Source organism: Ovis canadensis, chromosome 14 (assembly GCF_042477335.2).
Source record: "Ovis canadensis isolate MfBH-ARS-UI-01 breed Bighorn chromosome 14, ARS-UI_OviCan_v2, whole genome shotgun sequence".
Taxonomy (NCBI): Eukaryota; Metazoa; Chordata; class Mammalia; order Artiodactyla; family Bovidae; genus Ovis; species Ovis canadensis.
The window spans coordinates 35793724-35816830 of NC_091258.1; positions in this window are offsets into that span (position 1 = coordinate 35793724).

Sequence of the window (23107 nt, forward strand, 5' to 3'; positions counted from 1 at the left end):
CTGGTGGCTCAGAGGTTAAAGTGTCTGCCTCCAATGCGGGAGACCCGAGTTCGATCCCTGGGTCGGAAAGGTCCCCTGGAGAAGGAAATGGCAATCCACTCCAGTATTCTTGCCTGGAGAATCCCATGGACGGAGAAGCCTAGTAGGTTACAGTCCACGGGGTTGCAAAGAGTCGGACACGACTGAGCAACTTCACCTTACCTTACCCTCACCTTGCTGACTGGTCGGGCTTCCCAGGTGGCGCTAGTGGTAAAGAACTCACTTGCCAATATAGGAGATGCAGATGAGGATTCGATCCCTGGGTAGGGAAGATCCCCTAGAGGAGGGCAGGGCAACACACTCCAGTATTCTTGCCTGGAGAATCCCATGGACAGAGGAGCCTTGGGGCTATGGTCCATGGGGTTCCAAAGAGTCAGACAGGACTGAAGTGACTTAGCGTGCACACACACTGATTGGTCAATTCCCATGTCATGCCGATGGTGGCATATTTAATGTCACCCAAAGACAAAACCCCGACTGCCAGCCACTGCTCCACCTTGGTCTTGGCTTGTGGAAGAAGAAGGCCCATCACCACTGCTTTCCAAGGCCAGACCTCAACCTAGTCCAGAAGAGACACTCAGCAAAGCTGACAGAATTCACAGGTGTCTACTGAACGTTTGCCCCTTTACGGGATTAACAGGGGAGAGGATGCAAAGAACAGTAAGACATGGGAGGGTCTGTAGCCAGACCTTCTGCTCATAATCAAACTCCACTTCTGACCTCAGGCAAGTGACTCAGTTCTCTGTGCTTAAGTTTCCTCTTCTGTGACAATAATGGTCCCTACATCATGGCATTTTTATTAAAGAGAAAGTAATATAATTACATATACATATGGTTTTCCCCAATGGCTCACTTCCCTAGTTGCTCAGCAGATAAAGAATCTGCTTGCAATCCAGGAGACACAGGATACATGGGTCGATGCCTGGGTTGGGACTATCCCCTGGAGGAACGTGGTAACCTGCTCCAATATTCTTTCCTGCAAATCCCATGGACAGAGGAGCTTGACAGGCTACAGTCCAAAAGGGATGCAAAGAGTCAGACATGACTGAGTGACTAAGCACAGAAATACATACACATGCATGCATATATGTATCCATTCCCTTCTCCTGGGAATCTTCCCAATCCAGGGATCAAATCCAGGTCTCCCACATTCAGGTGGATTCTTTACCAGCTGAGTCATCAGAGAAGCCCGGTGTATATATACATACGTATATAATTACAATAGGTACGTGTGTGTTAGTCGCTCAGTCATGTCCAGCTTTTTGCAGCCTCATGAATTGTAACCCACCAGGCTCCTCTGTCCATGGGATTCTACAGGCAAGAATACTGGGATGCGTTGCCACGCTCTCCTCCAGGGGATCTTCCTGATCCAGGAACTGAAGCCTAGTCTCCCCCATTGAAGGCAGATTCTTTACTGTCTGAGCCACCAGGGAAGACCCACATATATATATATATATATATATAGCATGTCAATATATTATACCTCTATAATATAGTTATATATAATTTAATAATGCAAAGACAGCACTAACACAAGTGCTAAGAATAATACCTGTATTTAGTAAATACTCAGCGAATGTTAGAGAAAGAGTCTAGGGGCCAGAAGAATAAACTCAGAGCTGGTCTTGACAATGGCAAGAAGTTCATTCAGTCAGTGTGTACTGAGGATTGATGAGCTTTCCACGCAAGGGCTAGTTTCCTGGGCATGTGACCTGTGCCCAGTGCCCCATGCTTAAAAGCACCCTGGACTTGTTTTAATGCTCTGCTGCTGCCATCTCAAGATTCTTAAGTACTTTTTGAACAAGGGGTTCACATTTTCATTTTGTGCCGAGCCCCAGGATTATGTAAGGATCTTGTACACAGCAGTGGGTGAGGCTCACTTCTGTTCCTTGAAAGTTTTGCATGCCTGCTGCGTGGGTGGATGGACCCAAGGTAATCTCATCACAGAGCTATACACATCCTGGGGGAGCGTCAGGCCTGCGCATGTACGCCCACGCATCTATGGTGGGGGAGAATGGCCCAGAAGACCTGTTTGAAGCTGCAAAGAGAACACAGCAAAGGCCAAGCCTGCCTGATTCCATCATGGCAACCCTGGGAGGAACTGCAGCTGGGAAACCAGGTCCCATAATGCCTCCGTTCAGGGAATTCTGCTTGGATTTATTTTCTGCAAGAGGAGTAAGGTCTTGAATTCTGAAATATTTTTGAAACCTTTGGAAAATCCCACTTAAATCACTGATGACAGTTTGACATTTTTCCAGCTGTTTGGAAGCAATAGACAAGTCGAGTAGCTCAGCAGGGCCCAGGCTGGCATGCTGGGAGGTGTGCGGGTTCTAAACTCCCTCCCCGTTCCTGGCTCCTCTAGGCTTTTAGGAGAAAAGGAAAGGAAAAAAGAGAAAAAACCGAAACCCAGACTCTTTCAGGGTTTGTGCCCACTCGCACCATCTGTATTTAGGGGGTTTATCCTGAAAGTGAAATCTTAATTGGGCAACTGTGTCTTTCCTCCTTTTCCACATCAGTGAACTCACCTCCTTCTCACCAGCAAAGATTCCAGTAGCTTGTGTCTTTCCCTCATTAAATTCACATCTTGGTCGGGAGGATTGTTTTCTTGGCTCATCGGGTGCCACTGATGGGTCCTTAATTTTTTTTTTTTTTGTGGTCTGCCACAGGCAATCAAGATGTGGGTATGGATTATAACTCAGGTTCCATCTTCAGCTAGATCCATTGGATAAGAGCATGTGCTCAAATCTTAGCTTTGCCGCTCACTCTCGGGGACCTCTGGGAAGTTACTTGGCCTCTCTGTGCCTCAATTTTCTCATCTATAAAATGCCCAGAGGAGGATTAAATGACTTAATACATATGAAGTACTTAGAACTCATAGTTAAGTGTTTTGGTGTATAAGTGCATGTGTATAACATATTTTAAAAGACATCTTTCCCACATATTATTATGTATGGATATACTATTGTCTCCATCGTCATATGTCTATCTGTAAAAACACATGTATATAATGCTCTTTACATCCAGGTGCAGTTTTAAGCCCGCTCCAAGAACTACCTCACTCAAACCTCAAAATGACAGTATGAGCTAGGGACTGATGTGCCCCTCATTTTAAAGATTAAGGAAACTGGGGCACAGAGACGTTAAGTAACCTGCCTGAGGCCACACAGCTAGAACCAAGAGACACTCAGGCTTTCACGGCTGTGGTTACCACCTGCCCCCCACCCCCCAACACCTACCCTTTGGGATCTGCTCATACATACAACTCACACTTTGCTAAACATTTAGGATTTTTCATTTTTCCATAATGTCTTCAACTGCTTATTGAAGAATAACTGACTTGAAATGCATGTATCCTAACTGTAAGAATGCATTCATTTTCACAAAGTGAAAACACTCATGTAAACATGTAAGTATCCACACCAGAAAATGGAAGATGGTGGTCCCCCAGGCACCCCCTGCGTCTTCTGGTCACTCCATTCCCACTCCCTGCTGGACTAGCCCGACTTCCAACAGCAGAGATTAGTTTTGTCTAGTTTTATACTTCATGCAAACAGAATCATGCAACATGTATTCTTTTGACTCTGGCCTGTTTTGCTCAATATTATAAGATTCATGCATATTGTTGCTTGTGGTTGTAGATTATTTATTCACATACTGCACGGGATCTCATTTATAATTTATCTATCTACTGTTGATGGGCATTTGGGTCATTTTCATGAACGGTGCTGCTAGGAACGTTCATGCTTTTTTTATTTTGATTTGGGCCATTTTTAAAAATTCTTTAGAATTTGTTACAATGTTGGTTTTGTTTTATGTATTGATATTTTGGCTGGGAGGCATGTGGGATCTTAGCTCCCAACCAGGGATAGAACCCACACCCCTTGCATTAGAAGGTGGAGTCTTAACCACTGGACCACCAGGGAGGCCCCTGGCACATGCCTTTGGGTGGACATATATATGCATTTCTGTCACGTATACACCTAGGAATAGGGTGTAGGATGGGCATATATTCAGCTTCAGTAGACAGTGCTAAACAGTTGGCCAAAGTATTTTCAGGATGCCCTGTGGTGGTGGTGATGGTGGAGAATGAGATCGGGGGTTGGATATTTCACAAATGATCTCCCTTTCTGACCATTGAGTGGAAATGAAACGTGACATTTGGACCTAGTGGCAGGCAGAGTCTCATCAAGGCATGCCAGGGGCTTATTTATGGGGTTTTGTTAAACATCCCACCTTTCTTTAATTTCTGCAGGATATCCTCTTCCTGTAAAGTTGGCCGAAAGTGCAAACCATGCAGGACTCGTGATGGGGCTGTTAGAGCTGAAAGGCGGAGTATCAGTGGGGCTGATGGTGACACTGTTCCTGGGTGGGTGTGAGTCAGGCACGGAGCCCCTCTCATCCTCTGAGTCCACAGGGCTAATGTGATGGAGTGACCCCTCTGCTCATGGCCAAACATCGACTAAGCTCTCTCTGCGTGGCCTCCCCTGAGCTGGACATCAGGGACATGGTGGTATACAAGGTCAGCTGGATTCCTGTCCTCTCTGAGCTTACCTTCTTCTGGGGAAGGCAGACACAAACATGGACCCAAACCAATTGACACAAATATTTTCAGAGCATTATAAGAAAATGAAAAAAATAAGTAAAACAAGGAGATGAGAAAGCAAGAAATCAGAAAGAGGGGTGGAATTGGAGACAGCCCAGGGAAAAGACACCAGTCATCAGCTTAGAAATACCCTAATATTTAGAAATACCTAAATATTTACAAATACTGAGCAGGGCCAGGCTCGTGGGTATGCAGATCTGTGCCCTTGCTGTCATGTTCTGCTCTTCCCGTCCTAAAAGTCTTAATTTTTTTTTTTTTTTTTTATGAAGCCTCATGACATGTGGGATCTTAGTTCCCCAACCAGGGATCAAACCCTTGCTCCTTGCATTGGAAGCTTGGAGTCTTAACCACTGTACTGCCAGGGAAGTCCCCCAAAATTAATTAATTAATTATTAATTAATTAATAATTTTTGAACAAGGAGCCTGAGTTTTCATTTTGTCGTGGGCCCTGTGGATCATGTAACTGGTCCTCCCAGGTTTTTGGGGTGAGGGACAAAGAAACTGCATGTAAAGCACCCCAAGGGCTGAGCCTGGAGGACCCTGCAGTTTCTCCTTGCTCCTCCCCTTTCCCCTCGTTTCTCTGCATCTTACAAGTTCTGAACCTGGCACTGAGGCTTCGGGGAGAGCAAATTCGGACCCAAATGGGGCAGTTGCTTTTGATGTGGGCTTTTCAGGGCTTAGAAATCCTGCAGTTCCTGTCCCTGGAGGCCCCGGGTGATTAATGATAAAGGGGCTTTCTCCATTGTGTAAGCCAGAAGGGAGGAAGGAAGAGCACTTGAAAAGCAGAGAGTGTCCAAGTGCTAGGCCCTTGGACTTCCAGGCCTCTGGGGAGGGAAGTGGAGCTCTTCAGCAGAGGACCTGTCCCGGTAGCTCGGGGAGCCGGATGGGCTTGTGACCCGAGTCGGGTCATCGGGCTGTGACCCCGGGCCATCTCTGTTGTGCTTTGATAATCCAGCTATGGCCTCAAGTCCAGCTGAGGCTCGGAGAGTCGTTGCTGAGGATTTGAGACTCTGGCAGAATCCAAATCCTGGCCTGGTCCTCCAGAACATTCCTAGTGTCCTGGGAGACCCTCAGTCCCAGTCACACTGTCAGGGAGGGTCTGGGGCCCCTCAAGGTCTGAGAGGAACCCCACTTCTGCTGTTATGAGCCCTTCCATCATTTCAAAGGGAAAAGAATTGCCAAGGTAAGGTTCCAGAAGATCGTGGCTTGCCAGAGACATTTGCTACCAACAAAAGAATTCGTTTGAGAGACATACACAGAATATCACGCAGGGTGATCATGTGAGATGGGATTTTTATATTCTCACTCACATTTCTAGTTATAGTTAGTTAGCTAATTGATGGGGGAACAAACAGGATCATATGGATACACAGCTCAACTTACCCATCCCCCTGGGGGATGATTCTTAGGCAGGGTCTCTGTGGTTCCTCTGAGGGTCCCAGGGGCAGGGTCCCAGGGGCTGGGTCCCAGTGGTAACCTGCTCCCTGATGCACCTCTCATGGCTTGCCTCCTTCCCTGCCTCGCTTTGCCCCCACCTTATTGTGCTTCTGGGATCAGCCCCCTAGTAGACTCCCTGCACCCCAGTTCTTTTCTCGGACTCTGCTTTTAAGCTCCAGAGTAGGACAGTGCCTTAGCAACTCGGGTCTAGCATGTCAGTCCCAGAACCCTTGAACGTCCTCTAGAAGGTGGTTATTTATTTATTTCCTCATTTTTGGCTGCACTGGGTCTTTCTTGCTTTCGCATGGACTTTCTCTAACCTAATGAGCAGGGCTATTCTTCACTGTGGCACTCAGGCTTCTCACTGTGGGGACTTCTCTTGCTTCAGAGCACAGGCTCTAGGCACGCAGGCTTCAGAAGTTGCAGTGCGCAGGCTCAGTAGTTGTGGTACATGGGTTTAGTTGCCCTGTGGCTTGTGGGAGCTTTCTGGACCATGGGTCAAACTTGTGTCCCCTGCACAGGCAGGCGGATTCTTATCCACTGTGCCACCAAGGAAGTCAATCCTCCAGATTCTAACTACATTTCAGGGTATTGACACCTTGTTCTGTGACCTTAGGTAAATTACTGTGTCAGGGGCCCAGATATTTCACCCAAATGTTAAGTGAAATAGCATTAAGCTAATAATATCCATATCTCTACTTTTCCGGTGTGGTTATGGACATCAAGTGCCCTAATGCCTCAGGAAGGGTGGTGATCCCCGAGTAGAGGGACTGGAGTGCTATCAGTTTTTCTTGTTCTTTTTCTTATTTTCCAATTTTTGTGCAAGTTACATGTAAATGTTTTGATATCTAAGAAAATCAATATGGGCAATTGGAAAATGAAGTTGAGTTCAGTTCAGTCTCTCAGTTGTGTCCAACTCTTTGCAACCCCATGAACTACAGCATGCCAGGCTTCCCTGTCCATTACCAACTCCCAGAGCTTACTCAAACTCATGGCCATTCAGTCAGTGATGCCATCTTACCTTCTCATTCTCTGTCAACCCCTTCTCCTCCTACTTTCAACTTTTCCCAGCATCAGGGTCTTTTCCAATGAGTCAGTTCTTTGCCTCAGATGGCCAAAGTATTGGAGCTTCAGCTTTAGCATCAGTCTTTCCAATGAATATTCAGGACTGATTTCCTTTAGGGTTGACTGGTTTGATCTCCTTGAAGTCCAAGGAACTCTCAAGAGTCTTCTCCAACACCACAGTTCAAAACCATCAGTTCTTTGGTGCTCAGCCTTTTTTATGGTTCGACTCTCACATCCATACATAACTACTGGAAAAACCATAGCTTTGACTAGACGGACCTTTGTTGACAAAGTAATGTCTCTGCTTTTTAAATATGCTGTCTAGGTTGGTCATCGATTTTCTTCCAAGGAGCAAGCATCTTTTCGTTTCATGGCTGCAGTCACCATCCTCAGGGATTCTGGAGCCCAGGAAAATAAAGTCTCTCACTCTTTCCGTTTGCCATGAAGTGATGGGACCAGATGCCATAATCTTCATTTTTTGAATACTGAGTTTTAAGCCAGCTTTTTCACTCTTCTCTTTCACTTTCATCAAGAGGTTCTTTAGTTCCTCTTGGCTTTCTGCCATAAGAGTGGTATCATCTGCCTATCTAAGGTTATTGATATTTCTCCTGGCAATCTTGATTCTGGAAAATGAAGAGAGCTTCTGAAGACTGGAGAACATTACGTAAGAGGAAAGAGGAGGTTAGAGAGAGTGGAATTTGAGGCAAGCATCTGTCTTTTGGAGCTCTGGGTCCAGGAATTGATGACAAACATCAGTTTTTTTTGAGGGCAACATGGGAGGCCATGGTCTGGGGTGGAGACCAGAGCCTTGAATGAGGGAGAAGGGGCTGATGCTGAACTTAGCATCTGAATTGGAGCAGGATGGTGGGGCCACAGCAGGAGTGTGGGGAGAGGGGATGAGAAGGAGTTGTGAGGGGGACCCCACCCGGAGGGATGGATCAGGGCAGAGGAGAGATCCTAAGGACAGATATTCATACCAAAGGACAGCTTGAATGTACTTGGATTTTCCCTCACACAGTTTGTAAAAGAAGAAAGAGAAAGAAGCTGTACTATGCCCAGAACTCCCAGTGGCTCGAGCACCCCATTTCCTGATTTAAGCCAGCCCTCTGCTGGGCTTCCTGATCTGTGAGGATGGATATCTCTGTCTTAGTTATTGCCGCAGACCTAGAGTATCTGAAAACTAATATTATTCAACTGCGCTGCATGCTATGTTGCTTCAGTCGTGTCTGACTCTTTGCGACCCTGTGGACTGTAGGCCACCAGGCTCCTCTGTCCATGGGATTCTCCAGGCAAGAATACTGGAGTGGGTTGCCAAGCCCTCCACCAGGGGATCTTCCTGACCCAGGGATCGAACCTGGGTTTCTTGTGTCTCCTGCACTGGCAGATGGGGTCTTTACCAGTAGCGCCACCTGGGAAGCCCATGTTATTCAACTAGTTTAATCCAAACTATAAGCTGGGGGCTCTTTGTGGCTTAGTCTTACCTCAGTGTGGGATTTAGAGAAACAGGGTCCAAAATAAAAAATACACAGGATTTAAAAATGATTCTAATTTTATTTGTGACTCATGGGACACTTCCATGTGGATTTAATTCATAATCTAGAGCCACGCCTCCTGTGGTGACATCCCCTCTTCCCCTCTACTCTGGTCCTCATACATCCTGAGGCCGCTGCAGGGATGCCAGCTCTCCAGATGCCCCCAAGTCTGTTCCTCATCTGGAGCCTCTGTGGCATTTCCTCTTCCTCCTTCCCACATGTCACGCTGCATGGCCTCGCTGCCAGATGTCCCTGGGATGTCCGCTCTGGCCAAAAGAACATGCTAGAAGGGTTGGCAAACACATGAGCTCTTTGCTCAGAGTCCTTCCTCATTTTTCAGAGAGGGGACTCATGCTGAGATCAGTGATCACAGGAACAGATGAAAGACGACTTGGCTAACCAGAGCATCTGGGTTTGGATCCTGGATCCTCTTCTCATTTGCCACGTGATGTTATGCAAGTAGTGATGAAGCCATTTGGAAAGTCAGCTTCCTTTTGAGCAAAACAGGGAAGTAACCTACTTACTTTAGAGAGTCATTAGGGTCAAATGAGTTAACTTATTGAGATGTTCTTCCAGCACCTGACATGGAGTGAGCTCACTCTGTCACCATCCCGAAATGTCTTTCACCAGCAGGGAGAAAAGAAAGGTTGGTCCTATTCTGCCCCAGGAGAGAAGTGACTGAGCTCAGCTTCCCTTGGACCCAGTTTCCCCTGAACCCTCAACACTGGCGCCACCATCCTTCCCCTCCACCCCCATCCTTTTCTGCTCCTCCTCTTCCCCTCCCTCCTCTTCTGCTCCTCCTTCTCTCCCCTTCCTCCTTCCCTCCCCCTTTTTACGCTCCCCCCCCCCCCCCATTTTATGGGCTCTGGGACCAGGCTATCTGAATTAACATCTTGACTCTAGGACTTACTAGGATCCAGGTAAACTGCTTAGCTTCCATGCACCTTCTTCCAATGTAAAAAAAGGTTAATAAGAATATATACCATATAGAATTGCTGTGAAGATTGAGAAAGATCATACCATATGTAGAAGAGCTGAGAAGAAAGTTTTCTTACAGTAAGTGCCCAATGAGTGTTAATTATTCTGTTGTACATAGAGTAACAGGCAGAATCTGAATTGGAAACCAGTTTTATCTGGCAGTGAAACTGTGTTTATAATAACGGTCCTGCCTTCTTCCTTCAGGCTTAGCATGGGGCCACTTTTAGTTACAAAAATGTTCCCTCCCCGTATGCCCCAAGGAATGAAAAGTAGAATCTCAAAGAGATATTTGTACACATATGCTCATAGCAGCCTTACTCCCATTGGCAAGAAGTAGAAGCAACTCATGTGGCCGTTGATGGGTGAATGGATAAACAAATGTCAATGCCCACAGTGCAATATAATTCAGTCTTAAAAAGGAAAGGAGTCCTGACATAGAGTACGACATGAATAAACCTTGAAGACACTATGCTGACTGAAATAAGCCAGTCCCCCAAAGACAACTTACTGTATGATTCCACTTATACGAGGTCCTTAGAGTAGTCAAAACCAGAGAGATGGCAGGTAAAGTGGTGATTCCCAGGACCTAGGGGAGGGAGAAATGAATAGTTAGTGGTTAATGGGTACAGACTTCCGTTTTCCCAAGATGGAAGGAGTGCTGTGGATGGCTGGTGCGCATGGTTGCCCAACAGTGTGCATGGATTTCATGACGCTGAACTGGACACTTAAAATGGTTATGATGGTGCATTTTTTAGTGAGTTATGTTTGGCTGCTCTGGGTCTTCTTTGCTGCACATGTGCTTTCTCTAGCTGCACAGGCTTCTCTTGCTTCGGAGCACAGGCTCTAGGCGTCAAGGCTGCAGTAGCTGCAGTACGCTGGCTCAGTAGTTGTGGCACATGGCTCAGCTGTCCCACAGCATGTGGGATCTTCATTCCCGGACCAGGAACTGAACCCTTGTCTCCTGCACTGGCAAGCAGATTCTTAACCTCTGGACAACCAGGGAAGTTCCATGATGGTAAGTGTTTTGTTCTGTGTATTTTACTGCAAAAAATCCACAAAAACAAACCAAAAAAATGAAGCGCTGCCCCTCTTCTGCCCCCAGGAAAGAGATGACAGCACTCAGTTTTCTCTGAGTCCTTTTGATGCTAATCTGGGGGCTGTGGTTGCCCCAGTCAGTGACTCCATCTCTTGCTTATGCGCTGAATTTGTGGTGTGATGACGTTAGTGGTGACCAAGAGCATTGAGCCCCCGATATCCTGCTGAGAGTGGCCGTGCATGGCCGAGACCCATCCTCACTCCACCTTTGAGAAGGACCAGCACTGTGAGAGAGTCAACAGAGCCAGTGGGTCAGGCAGTCAGGAGGCTTTTTAAATTGATTCATTTTGAAGTTTGGGGGGAAGCGCCCTATTATTATCTGTGTGTCGTTGAGGGAAAAGGGGGAAATGTGTGAGTTTTTGTAGTTGCTCCGTTGCTTTGTGTGAGTATTCGTGGCTATAGAGACCTGACTGTCTCCCCTCTTGTCACAAAGCTCCCAGGTCTCCTGGTCTCATTCTCTTTAGGGTCCAGGCGGTGAGTGAACCTATTGTGTCAGCTGGAACACACTGCAATGACCTGTGGATAGTTTTTTTTTTTTTAACTTTTCCAGTTAAATTGCTAATGTCCACTGGGTCTTTTTTAGCTAAAGTGTTGAGATCTTCTGGGTTGGAAGGAGGCTAGACCATCCACGGGCAGAAATTGCCTCCCTTGCAATAGGCTTGATTGGAATTCAGAGAAAGAGAAGGCAATTTGGGACTTGGAAAGAGAGAAAAGTGGTGGGCTAACCGGCAAATTGAGGTTTTTTTTTTTCCCCCCTCTATCTCTCTTTTTTGGCTTAATTTTTCTCCTTGTCTTTCTGGGGGTTTTGGTCCCATTTCTCTCTGCCAAGCTATTTCTATTTTCTACTTAAAATCCCAGTTCAAATCTCTAGCTCTCCAGGAACTGATTATTTCTTATTAAAGCGTTAAGGCAAGATTCTTGGGCAAAAGCTGGCAGGCAGGTAGCTTATTTGGGAAAAATCCCAGGGAGCTAGGCTCCCAGGATGGAGCAGCGGTGAAGTGAGGAGGGTGAGAAAGCCACCACAGGAAACCACCGTGGACTGCGTCTCAGCGCTCATGAAATTTTCTGTCACTGGCAAGGAGCTTGTTATGGTCTCAGGGCTGTCATGAGCCAGAGAAAGGAGCGAGTGGGAAGGCAGGCTTGCCCATCCCAAGCACATGCCTTCCACCGTTCCTTTACTCTCAAGTTCAGAGACTCCCCACTTCGTGAAGCTCCATTAGGGACTCGTTCTCTCTCCTTGTTCAGGGAGACTCTGGAAAGTGGAACATTTTAAGGTCTGGAAGGCACACAAGGTGCTAGAAATATTTTCATGTTCCTGATCTATGTGTTTCTGGCTGATCAGGAGGGGAGAGATCAGCGTCTAGAATCAGATAGACCTGGATTTGAATTCCAGCTCTGCCACATCTAGACTGTTTACATTTGGGCAAGTCACTTATCTCTCTAGACTGACCTTTCTTTCCTGAAAAATGGAGACCAAAATATTTGATCTATGTGGCTCTGGTATTCATTCGGTTAGTGCTTAACCTAACTTTTTAATAGGAAGCCTTACTCTCAGTGGCTTAACACACGGAAGATTCTTTCTCACTCAAGTGATGTCCTAAATGGTTGTTCCTGATTCGTGGGCAGCCCTTTTGCAAGTGATAAGCTTCTTTAATCTTTGGTCAAAGATGCTTCTTCCATCTTTGGTTCTTTAACACATGGCTCCAAAGTTCCCATACTGTGTGTATCAAGTGGACCAGGAGAAGTAAGCATGGAGGTCATGTTTCTCCTGGACTGCTCTCAGCCAAAACTCATCATGGCAGAGACCAGGGACTCTTCCAATGGGCGACTCTAGCTTGAAGACCTCACGTTGGCCTGGCAGCAACTTTCTTGGGGGTGCGGTGCAGTCTGAGACTTTTCGTACTCCTTCTTCCTCCTAACTTTATTCCCACAAGAATCAGACCCTCATGTGTCTTGAAAGTTCTTCATGCTTCCTTCTGCCACCCTCAATGAAACCCTTGCATGTCTAATTCCATTATGATGTCTACTTCTCAGCCAACCTGAACTAATGCACATGCCTACTCTTAACTGCAAGGGAGTCTGGGAAATGTAGTTTATCTGTGTATCCAGGAGGGAAAGGAAGTAGGTCTAGTGAACAGTGAGCCAGTCTCTGGCATAGACCTTATGAGAATTAAGATACTATGTGATAAACTACTTAACTCTGTACCTGATACAGAGACAGGCAGCAAGTGGCTGCTCTTGTCACTGTTGCCGTTTGTACCCTGATATCAAGTCCCTGCAAACATGTGGTGTATCTCTTTCTCATCCCCACACTTGACCTAGCCCAGCAGGTAGTCTGATACTCCCTCTGTTTCTTACAAATCAAAGTAGGGAAAGTCATAGACACATGTTCCGAAATGATGGCGTTAGTGGAACAGAAGCCACCTCTAAGAACATCTTTCCGGCAGCCCCAATTCACCCCCAACTTGGCTCACCCCTCAGATGAGAGCAGGATCTCATGGTGTGATACGACCAGTTTAGCCAGTGCTGGCCCTCTGGGGGGAGAAGCCCAGGCATTTCAGAAGGAGCATCTTTGCCCATCCCCAGCCATTTCCGTCCACGCCTGCTTCCAAGGGCCACCCTTGCTTTAAGAGTTCCATAAATGCTGATAATTGTTGCATTAAGCTTCAGTTTATTATTTTCTCTGGGTGCAGGTATGTGGATGATAGGAGGCCTCGCTGCATTTACATACAAATTGAAGATTTTTATTAATCAGTCCAGTACCAGAGATCCAACGGTAACAGTCCATCAGGCCCTTAAATACATTTGGTGACATTTTTACCATGCATTAGCATGGTAGGGCAAGGCGAATATAATGTCCCAATGATTGCTTTTCCATTGAAAGCACAAACGGTTTCATTTTTCCTGTCATCTCAAATAAGTGTTAAAGAGGGTTTGGAGGCTGTTGTGTCCGCGCCGTATGCTCGGGACTTACAAACACTGATGAGGGCATTAAATAACCATTAGCGTCTCGGCCTGGATCACAGGACCGTCCCTCCTCTTCAGAATTTATTCTTTGATTTAAAGTGAAGGCAATCTGTGGTTGCTTTCATAAAGTCCTGAGGCCCCTCCATTCTCCCTCCAACAAAATGCATTACAACAGTAATTTTATGACTGTTAAAATAACTGTCGTTAACAAGCACTTAATTAAAATGTACAATAAATAGCCGACTGCTGCCTTATCTGCTCTCCGGAGCGGCCGCGGCCCGAGACTGCAATGCCCAGGCCTGCTGTTGCCCAGCTTGTTTGCAGATTAATTGCTTTTCGAGCTGGCAGGAGCTGCCTCTTCAGCAGCCAGATCGTAAATGACCAGATAGGGACTTTATCAATCAGGCGAGAGTGCCTGTGACCGCCGGCGGACAGGCAGGAAGGCCGGGGGCGGGCGGAGGGCAAACCTTGGGTTGGGTAGGTGGCCTTCCTGGCTGGGGGTGGGGTGGGCAGCCATGGAGGTGGCAGAGTCTGGGCGATAGCCAAAACCTGGGCCAAGGAGTCCCTGGCGGCTTAGCCTCCTCCAGCATTCATTTGGATAGCTCTGGCATAAAAACAGTTGCGATCATCAATAATAACCATAGCTAGCACTTACTTGGGTCGAGAAGATCCCCTAGTGAAGGGATAGACTACTCACTCCAGTATTCTTGGGGTTCCCTGGTGGTTCAGATGGTAAAGAATCCACCTGCAATGTGGGAGACCTGAGTTCGATCCCTGGGTTCGAAGGTTCGAAGAAGGTCCTCTGGAGAAAGGCATGGCAACCCACTCCAGTATTATTGCCTGGAGAATCCTCATGGACAGAGGAGCCTGGTGGGCTACAGTCCCTGGGGTTGTAAAGAGTCAGGACACAACTGAGAGACTAAGAACAGCATAACACTTACTTAGTACTGGTATTTTATTAATTAGCATTTTTAATACTCATTCATCTATTTGACTGTATTGGGTCTTAGTTGTAGCTCAGGGGGTCCTCTGTCTTTGTTGTGGCATGGGGGATCTAGTTCCCCACCAGGGATGGAATCCATGCTCTCTGCACTGGGAGCATGGAGTCTTAGCCACTGGACCACCAGGAAGACTCTGCTACTTTATTTTTATCAGCATATTTAATTCTCACAAGAATACTATGAGATTGTGATTCCTAAAATTCACATTGACAGATAAGGAAACCGAGGCTCACAGAGGTTAAGAGACTCACCCAGGGTCACATAAGTAGCTCAGCTGCAGTTCAGAAGACCCAGGAAGGACTGCTTCATGGGAAGGGTGCTTAACTACTGCTGGGGTGCTCTCTCTTAGTAGATGTGAATTTACTGTGTGCCTGCCTGTCAAGTGCCCAGGACTGTGTTAAATTCTTTATATGCATCACTTTCTGTGAGTATTTTTTCCTTTAATAAATACTTATTTATGAAGGGAGATCTGGGTTCGATCCCTAGGTTGGGAAGATCCCCTGGAAGAGGGCATGGCATCCCACTCCAGTATTCTTGCCTGGAGAATCCCCAAGAGCAGAGGGGCCTCGTGGGCTACAGTCCATGGGGCTGCAAAGAGTTGGACACGACTGAGTGACTAAGCACACACACGCGTGACTATGTATTAGGTTTAGTTGCTGGGGTACCGTGATGAGCCTGGGGGATCTGATGTCAACCCTTACACAGCACACAGGTGGAGGGAAGGACAGCTGTGGAGTAGACAGCGGGACCAAAGGGCAGAGTTCCTTTAAAAAAGATGCATATGTGTATATGTGTGTGTGTGTGTGTATGAGTGTTAGCGGAGTCAAGGAACGCTTCCAGGAGCAAGTGACTTTGAAGCTGAGGCTTCAGTGGTGCAGGGACCAGCCAGGGGCTGAGCAGGGGAATGAATGCTCCAGGCAGGGAACAGCATTGGTGAAGGCACGGAAAACGTAGAGCGTGCTGTGTCTGAGCAGTTCAGTACGGCTGGGCTTTGGGGTGGCATGTATGAGCGACAAGGGACGAGGCTCAGGACGTCACAGGTGCTAGGTCAGAAGGGACCTTGAGCCTGGAGGTACAGACAGGGCTCTGAATTTTGCTTTAGAAGGGCCCTATCTGGAGAAGGGTAACTTTTATCTAAAGTCAGCAACTTTGTAGAGCAGGTGTCATGATCCCCAGTTTTATAACTAAGAAAGCAGAGGCATGTAGATGGAGGGGTAAGGGGCTTGCCCCAGCTCACCTGGCCAGAGATATCTGGGGCAGATCATGGTGGGTGGGAGACCAGCATCCCACACAGATGCCCAGAGCTTGTCCCCCTCTGCTCAGCTGTCACAGCCCAGGCTAGGGGGTCACTCCAGGTTTTGAAGCTGGTGTCTTAGAACCCCTGAAAGCACTGAGTCATGAAAATAATTATTTTTCAAGTGTAGATTGTCTTCCTTTGGAAATCCGTTCTGCTAGCGTTCTTCCTCAATCCCCATGCAGGAAAGAAATATGGGTAAGTCTGGGAAGGGTGGGTAGAAATGCTTTAGGCTGCAAAGAGCAGGATAAAGTATAAGACCCTAAGGACTGGCTGAAACAATGTAGCCATCGAATCATATTCCACAATAAGAGGTCTGAAGGAGGGCAGATCTGGTTTGGGCCAGGAGTCTAGCCATATCATGGAGGACCCAGGCTCTTTTATATGCCCTTCAGCTATTCTCAGCTTGCTAGCCTTTTACCCTTAAACTTTTGCAAAACCATCACGAAATGGCCACCGCATTAAAGGTAGAGGAAGGGAAAGGGCTGAAGCAGGAAGAGCTTTCCAGAAAGTTGGTGCACCCGTACTCTTCTGTGCCATTGGTCGGATCTAAGTCGTGTGACCACCTCTAGCTGCAAGACATGCTGGGAGTGCAACTCCAGCCTGCCGTAATCAGTGGAGTCCTGGGCCCAGGGCCGCCCTGAACAAAATCAGATCTCTCAGCTAGCAAGAGCGGGCAGGATGGATGGTGAAGGGAAGACATCTGGTTGTGTCTGCCACAGTATCCGGCCATGACTGTGTGTCAGGAGTTAGACTAAGGGCTTTGCAGGAAGGCTGGGGAGGCTGAGGCTCAGAGAAGTCCAGGACTGGTGGGTGGGGGGATGACTGTGGTTCGACTTAGATCTGTCTGTCGCCACGGTCTCTGCTCCCAGCCTCCAGGCCTTAGTTATGTGGCTACTGCAGCTGTGGAGGGGTGTGAAGGAGGCTGACCCCAATCCCTGAACACCTGCATACAGATAGCCCCAGTGCTCCGTCCGAACCAAGGCCCTCAGCCTGGAGTCTGACTCCTGATTTCCTTGCCCAAGTGTTGCCTTTATCCACCTCATCATCTCCTGACTGCTTGGCAGAGAGCATTTCTCTCTTAGTTTCCAGCAACGAGGTCATCTTGGGCAAAGCATAGACTCATTTTTAAAAGGTCAGTTTCATGATAATAAGGAAAAAAGACGAATAGAGAGCAATGGTAGATTTTTTAAAAAATAAGATATGATTACTCTTTTCGAAATGTTTATGTGTATAAGGTCTTGGGGGAGAGTGCATATAAGCTATCCCATGCTGGGCAGGGGATTGGTAATAAAGTGGCTGTGGGCAGCTGAAGGGCCAGGCTGGGTACCTGGCTGCATCCCTCAGCCTGGAAATACATGAGAATCCTACTAATGTGCAAGCTTTATTCATATGGATCCATCCCAGCCTTGTAAATCAATGGAGACCAGCCAGAGATGATTTGGAAACCACTGCATACAGGGAAACTGCTGTTGGGGGGTGGGGTGCCCTGGAAAGAAACACTTCCAGTCTTGGCATCTTGGAAGATATTGAACTGAGGTCTCTACCTGACTGTTATTTAAATAAACACAAAAGATGAAGGTAAGCAGTCCAGGGAGGATACTGGAAACAGTCAGCAAACAGAAGAGCTCAGCTGGGAGGGAGCTGCTTGGTGTTTCTGTCAAATCCATTTGCATCAGAATCCTGCAAGGCAGAAAGACCCAAATGCAGAGTGAGTATGCACAGCCATTTGCCAGTGTGAAGGTCGGGGAAGGAGCAGGGCTGTTCCCCCTCCCCTGGGGATGCACAGAGGGCCCCACATTTCCTGGTGGCCAGTCTCTCCTCTGTGCATTCATTAAAGGGCCAGCTTGGTGGCCCCATGGCCAGAGAGTGACTGCACCACTTATGAAGCAGGTATCAGGCACGCACTGTTCTGATTGACGCTGATGAACTGCTTAGGAGTCCTCTTGCTGAGTGCAGGCTGTGTTTACAGAGCCTCCTAGCAGCCCCTCTGAGGATGGTCCCTGTCATTGTTCACAGCCTCTGGTTTGGTTTCTCCTGAAACTTGCCCATGGAGACCAGCAAGATGGGGTGGGAAGGACAGAGGTTTATCATTGGATCAAAAAGCCCTGGTGTGGGAGACTTGTGTCTCTTCGGCTAAGTTACTGTCTGCATGAGCTATAGTTTCCTCTTTGGGAAAATGGGTATAATTTTTCTCAGCGTTGTTGGGAACAATAGAGGAAATTGTGGTTCCTTTTCTAGGTACGATTCCCTTCCCTTTGTCTACTGGTAGGTTAGATTCCAGTTTTGTTGTGTGCTTGCCAGGAGACTACAGATCTAAAAATAAACCCAGGGACCATGGATACATTGTTTGCCGACTGTGGTATGACTATCAGGGGTTTAGGCCTTGCAAGGAGGGGCGCTGGGTGACATTGTGACATAGAATTCCAGAGCATGAACTGTGTTGCCTTTCAATCCTCTTTCTATCATAATTAAGTAAAAAAGAGAATCTCAGTTTGGTGCTAATATGCCCTCAACACTTTCCCAACTCTTTCTAATCTCCCTTTAAACAAAGACAGGTTATAGAGACAGAAAATAGAATACTGGTTGCCAGGAGCTGAGAGGAGGGGGAATGAGGAGTTACTATTTAATGCAGATGGAGTTTCAGTGAAACTGATGAAAGCTCTAGAAAGGAAGAGGGATAATAGTGCTAATATGTACACAGGCGGTGCTAGTGGTAAAGAGATGTTAGAGATGTCGGTCCGATCCTTGGGTCGGGAAGATCCCCTGGAGGAGGGCATGGCAACCCACTCCAGTCTTCTTGCCTGGAGAATCCCATGGACAGAGGCGCCTGGCAGGCTACAGTCCATGGGGTCATAGTCAGACATGAATGAAGCGATCTAGCACGCATGCACACAGTACGTACACGATGTGGAGAGGACACAAAGCTGCTGACATACCTGGACATGTAAAAATGGAAAATCTTACATTATGTGTATTTTACCATGATAAAAACAACCAAAAACAAGAACAAAGACAGCAGGCTTCAGGCGCAGAAGTTGTGGTAGGTAATAGCATCAAAGTGGCCTTGAACAGCGTGAGTCTGAAGTGTCACATTCGCTGTTAAAGCTGCCTTTTTATCGAGGACAACGAATACTGGCTTTCCATTTCCAAATATCCACTGGATTCAAACTTTTCTTTCAAAGTACACTTAACAAAGCTAGGAGAAATTGTAGGTAAGGAACGGCACATGCAGAGGGCAAACTCACAAATCTGCTTGAAGTTGGGGCATCAGTGTGTGTTGATTCAGCTGTGTCCGACTCTTTGTGACCCTATGGACCATAGTCTGCTGGGCTCCTCTGTCTCTAGGCAAGGATACTGGAGTGGGTTGCCATGCCCTCCTTCAGGGGATCTTCCTGACCCAGGGATTGAACCTGAGTCTCTTACGTCTCCTGCCCTGGCAGGCAATTTCTGTACCGCTAGCGCCAGCTGGGAAGCTCTGGGTATCAGTCCTAAATTCAGTGCTGGACCCAAGGCCAGCAGTGCAGCACAGGCTCCTGTGCACCCTCTCGCACCCACACATCTCCTGATGCCCCTGAGTCTTTGTCTTGACTCTCCACTGCCCTTGTAACCTGAGAAGGGTGTAGGGTAGACCAGAAGTAGATGATGAGGCACCCTGGGTCTTTGCCTGTGCATTGACTTCCCAGAGGTGTCACCTTTTAGGAGATCTCTGCCCCTCCCTCCCTCTGAATTTGCAGCTTTTAGAAGCAGTTGGTGGGTCCACGGATGCTCAGCTAGTTGGGACCAAATTAATAAAGGTTTGGTGGCTCAGCACCAGCCAGAATCTCACATCCAACCTAAATTCAACCCCAATACAACTTTCCTTCAGCTTACACAAGCTTCTATGTCTTATTTTTCACATATGAGTGATTGTAAAATATGGACCCTTTTTTGGGTACCGGTGATCGAGGTACCGTGCTGCGGTGGGGCAGCACGGGCTTGGGAGTCTAACTTGGCTGATGGTAGGGTTCTGGGGAATCCTTCCGAGACTGGGTGGTTTCGAGACAAGACTCAGGGCCTCTGTCCCCACTAAGGAGGTTGAACTAAGCATCAAAACAGTATCTCCAGGCTGGGATATCAGCGATCTCTGGGACTTGACTACGTTTTGAAAGGTGTAACTTGAAAAGTATGCATGAAGCAGAATTGGTAGGCCAAGGAGATCAGATTTCTGGTTAGACAGAGGTTCAACCCTGCAAAGGGTGGTAGTGGAGCAGGAGGTGGGTGCCCATCCTGCTGTTGGATACTGGGGGCTGCTGCTGTTTAGTTGCTAAGTCATTGTTTGACTCTTTGCAACCCCCATGGACTGTAGCCCGCCAGGCTCCTCTGTCTGTGGAATTCTCCAGGCAAGAATACTGGAGTGGGTTGCCATGTCCTCCTCCAGGGGATTCTCCCGACTCTGGGATTGAACCCTTGTCTCCTGCATTGACAGGCAGATTCTTTACCGCTGCGTCACCAGGGAAGACTTGGGTCTATCCTGGTTCTGCCAGATCTGCTCCACATTTGACCCAGATATTGGTGCTGTCTCCCTGCTTCGTCTCCCGCCACAGAGGCAATAGGGCTGCTTCTATTTCACCCTGGTCTCATGAAGGATCATGTTTTGGTGTTTTTCTCTGCCGTGAGGTTTTGTCTCTAATTTTAATGTTTGGATCATGTTCCGGTCAGATTGGAAAGATCTGTCCGTTCATCTGCAGAAAGAACATCCTATTCCCACCGAAATCTAAGTAACAAGACTTGATGGTTTCCGAGAATCCTCCCCTTTCTCCTCCCTCCCTGCCGCATGGAACCCCTAAAGGTTGCCAGAGTAGAGAGACCTGAAATTGCCTCCTTTCTCACAGGCCTGGCCCGCTTGTACCAGTCAGGAGAAGCTAGGTTACAATATTGTAACAAATAGCCCCCCCCTCATGTCATATGTCACTGGCTTTAAGCCAAAGTTTATGACTCATTCATGGGGGCTTCCCAGGTGGCGCAGTGGTAAAGAATCTGCCTGCCAGTGAAGGAGACGCAAGAGACGCAGATTTGATCTCTGGGTTGAGAAGATCTAAGGAGAATGAAATGGCAACCCACCCCAGTATTCTTGCCTGGGAAATCCCATGGACAGAGGAGGCTGGTGGGCTACAGTCCATGGGACTGCGAAGAGTTGGACATGAGTGAGTGACTGAGCGTGCACGCATGCACACATCCACCCACTCACCCACCTACACACACATCACACACTCACACTTCATGTCTGGCAGGGCTTGGTGTGGAACTGGGGCTAGTGGAAGGGGGACTCTCCTCCATGCCGTTTGTCACTCAGGGGCTCAGGCTGAGGGAAGGGCCCAACTGACGCCACAGGCACCTTCGCGTGAAGCTTCCAGGGTTCTCTCTCACCAGGGGAAGTGATGGCCGGAGAGTTGAGCTTGCTCGCATCTCACTGGCCATGAGTACTGATATTGTTGTTCAGTCGCTCAGCTGTGTCCGACTCTTAGCCACCCCATGGACTGCAGCACGCCAGGCCTCCCTTTTCTTCACCATCTCCCCGAGTTTGCTCAAACTCACCTCCATTGAGTCAGGGATGCATCACAGACTCAAAGGACTCAATGACTGGTGCTGGAGGTGGGGGATTACCATTCCTCCCGTGTCCCACAGCAGAAGAGGAGTAGGTCCTGGTGACAGTGATGTCTGGGCCCCACTGAAGACCCTGGGCTCTTGGCCCTTTCTGCATGACTCTCCTCAAAGCCCAAGTGCTTTCTTCCTGCTTGGGACCCCCTCCCAACCTCCACCCCGGTGCACTCCTCAGTAGACTCCTTTATTAAAAAAAATGTTAATTGGAGACAATTGCTTTAGAGTGTTGTGTTGGTTTCTGCCATACTGCAAAATGTATTGTTCATAAGTATGCATATGTCCCCTCCCTCTTGACTCTCCCTCGCACCCCCAGCCTGTCCCACCCGTCTCGGTCACCACAGAGCACCAACTTGATCTCTCTGTGCTATACAGCAACTTCCCACTAGCCAGCTGTTTTGCATATGGTAATGCATATATTCCAATGCTCCTCTCTCAATTCGTCCCACCCTCTCCTTCCTGCACTGTGTCTCAGTGGAGCCCTTTTGGAAGAACTTGTCTTAGACTTTCTCCAGACCTGGTGTAGTGCAGTGGTGATAAGCACAGATTCTAGAGCTAGACTTCCTGGGCTTGAATCTGAGCTCAAGGAAATAGTCTAACATTTCTGACCCTCACTTTTTCAAACGGAGTCAAAAACAGTACCTGTCTCTGAGGCTTATTGTCAGTGTTAAATCGTCCATGTGTGTAATATGTTTCAGGAAGTTGCCTGGCACACAGTAAGCTCTCTGTAAGCTCTGTTTTAATTCTGTTACCTGTGGCACCAAACGCGAGTTATGAATCAGGCTACAAGATCCACAGGAACATAAATTGCAGGCCAGCTTGGTGCTGGGGTCAGCAAGGCATTGCCATCCAGCCAGGCTGCAGCTCTTCGTGATTCCTCACTCTCTGCCAACTTTCTTGCATTTTACGGAATGAAAATCCGTAACCATGACAGGGATGTTTTCTCATTCTTGCGTACCTTCCAGACCCTAGTGGGGTCTGGGCCCAAAGCCAAGGGCAGAGCAGAAAGGAGCTTTGCCCCCTCAAGAGTTTCTGACTCTTCTGAAGATGTCCCCACAGAGCAGCCTGGTTCCTAGAGCCGGGGGAGCAGGGATGGGCTTTGCATCCTTTCTCCGCTGCTAGCAGAGTGACTGTGGCAAGCTTCAGTTTCTTAATCTGTAAAATAGGGATGGTATCTATCAATCAATGATATCATGCAGCAGCATGCTTATGGTTACAGAATCAATCGATGTTATCATGGAAAAACATGCTTACAATCAGGTCTGGCACAGAGTAAGTGCTCAGTAAGGCTCCTGTTTTTTATTTATTGGCTGTGCTCAGTCTTCGTTGCAGGGCCAGATTTCTCTAGTTGCAGCACACAGGCTTTAGAGCAGGCAAGCTCAGGAGTTGCGGTGTGGGGGCTTTTCTAGTTGCTTAGTGCAGACTTGTTCCCCAGTTTGTGGGACCTTAGTTCCCT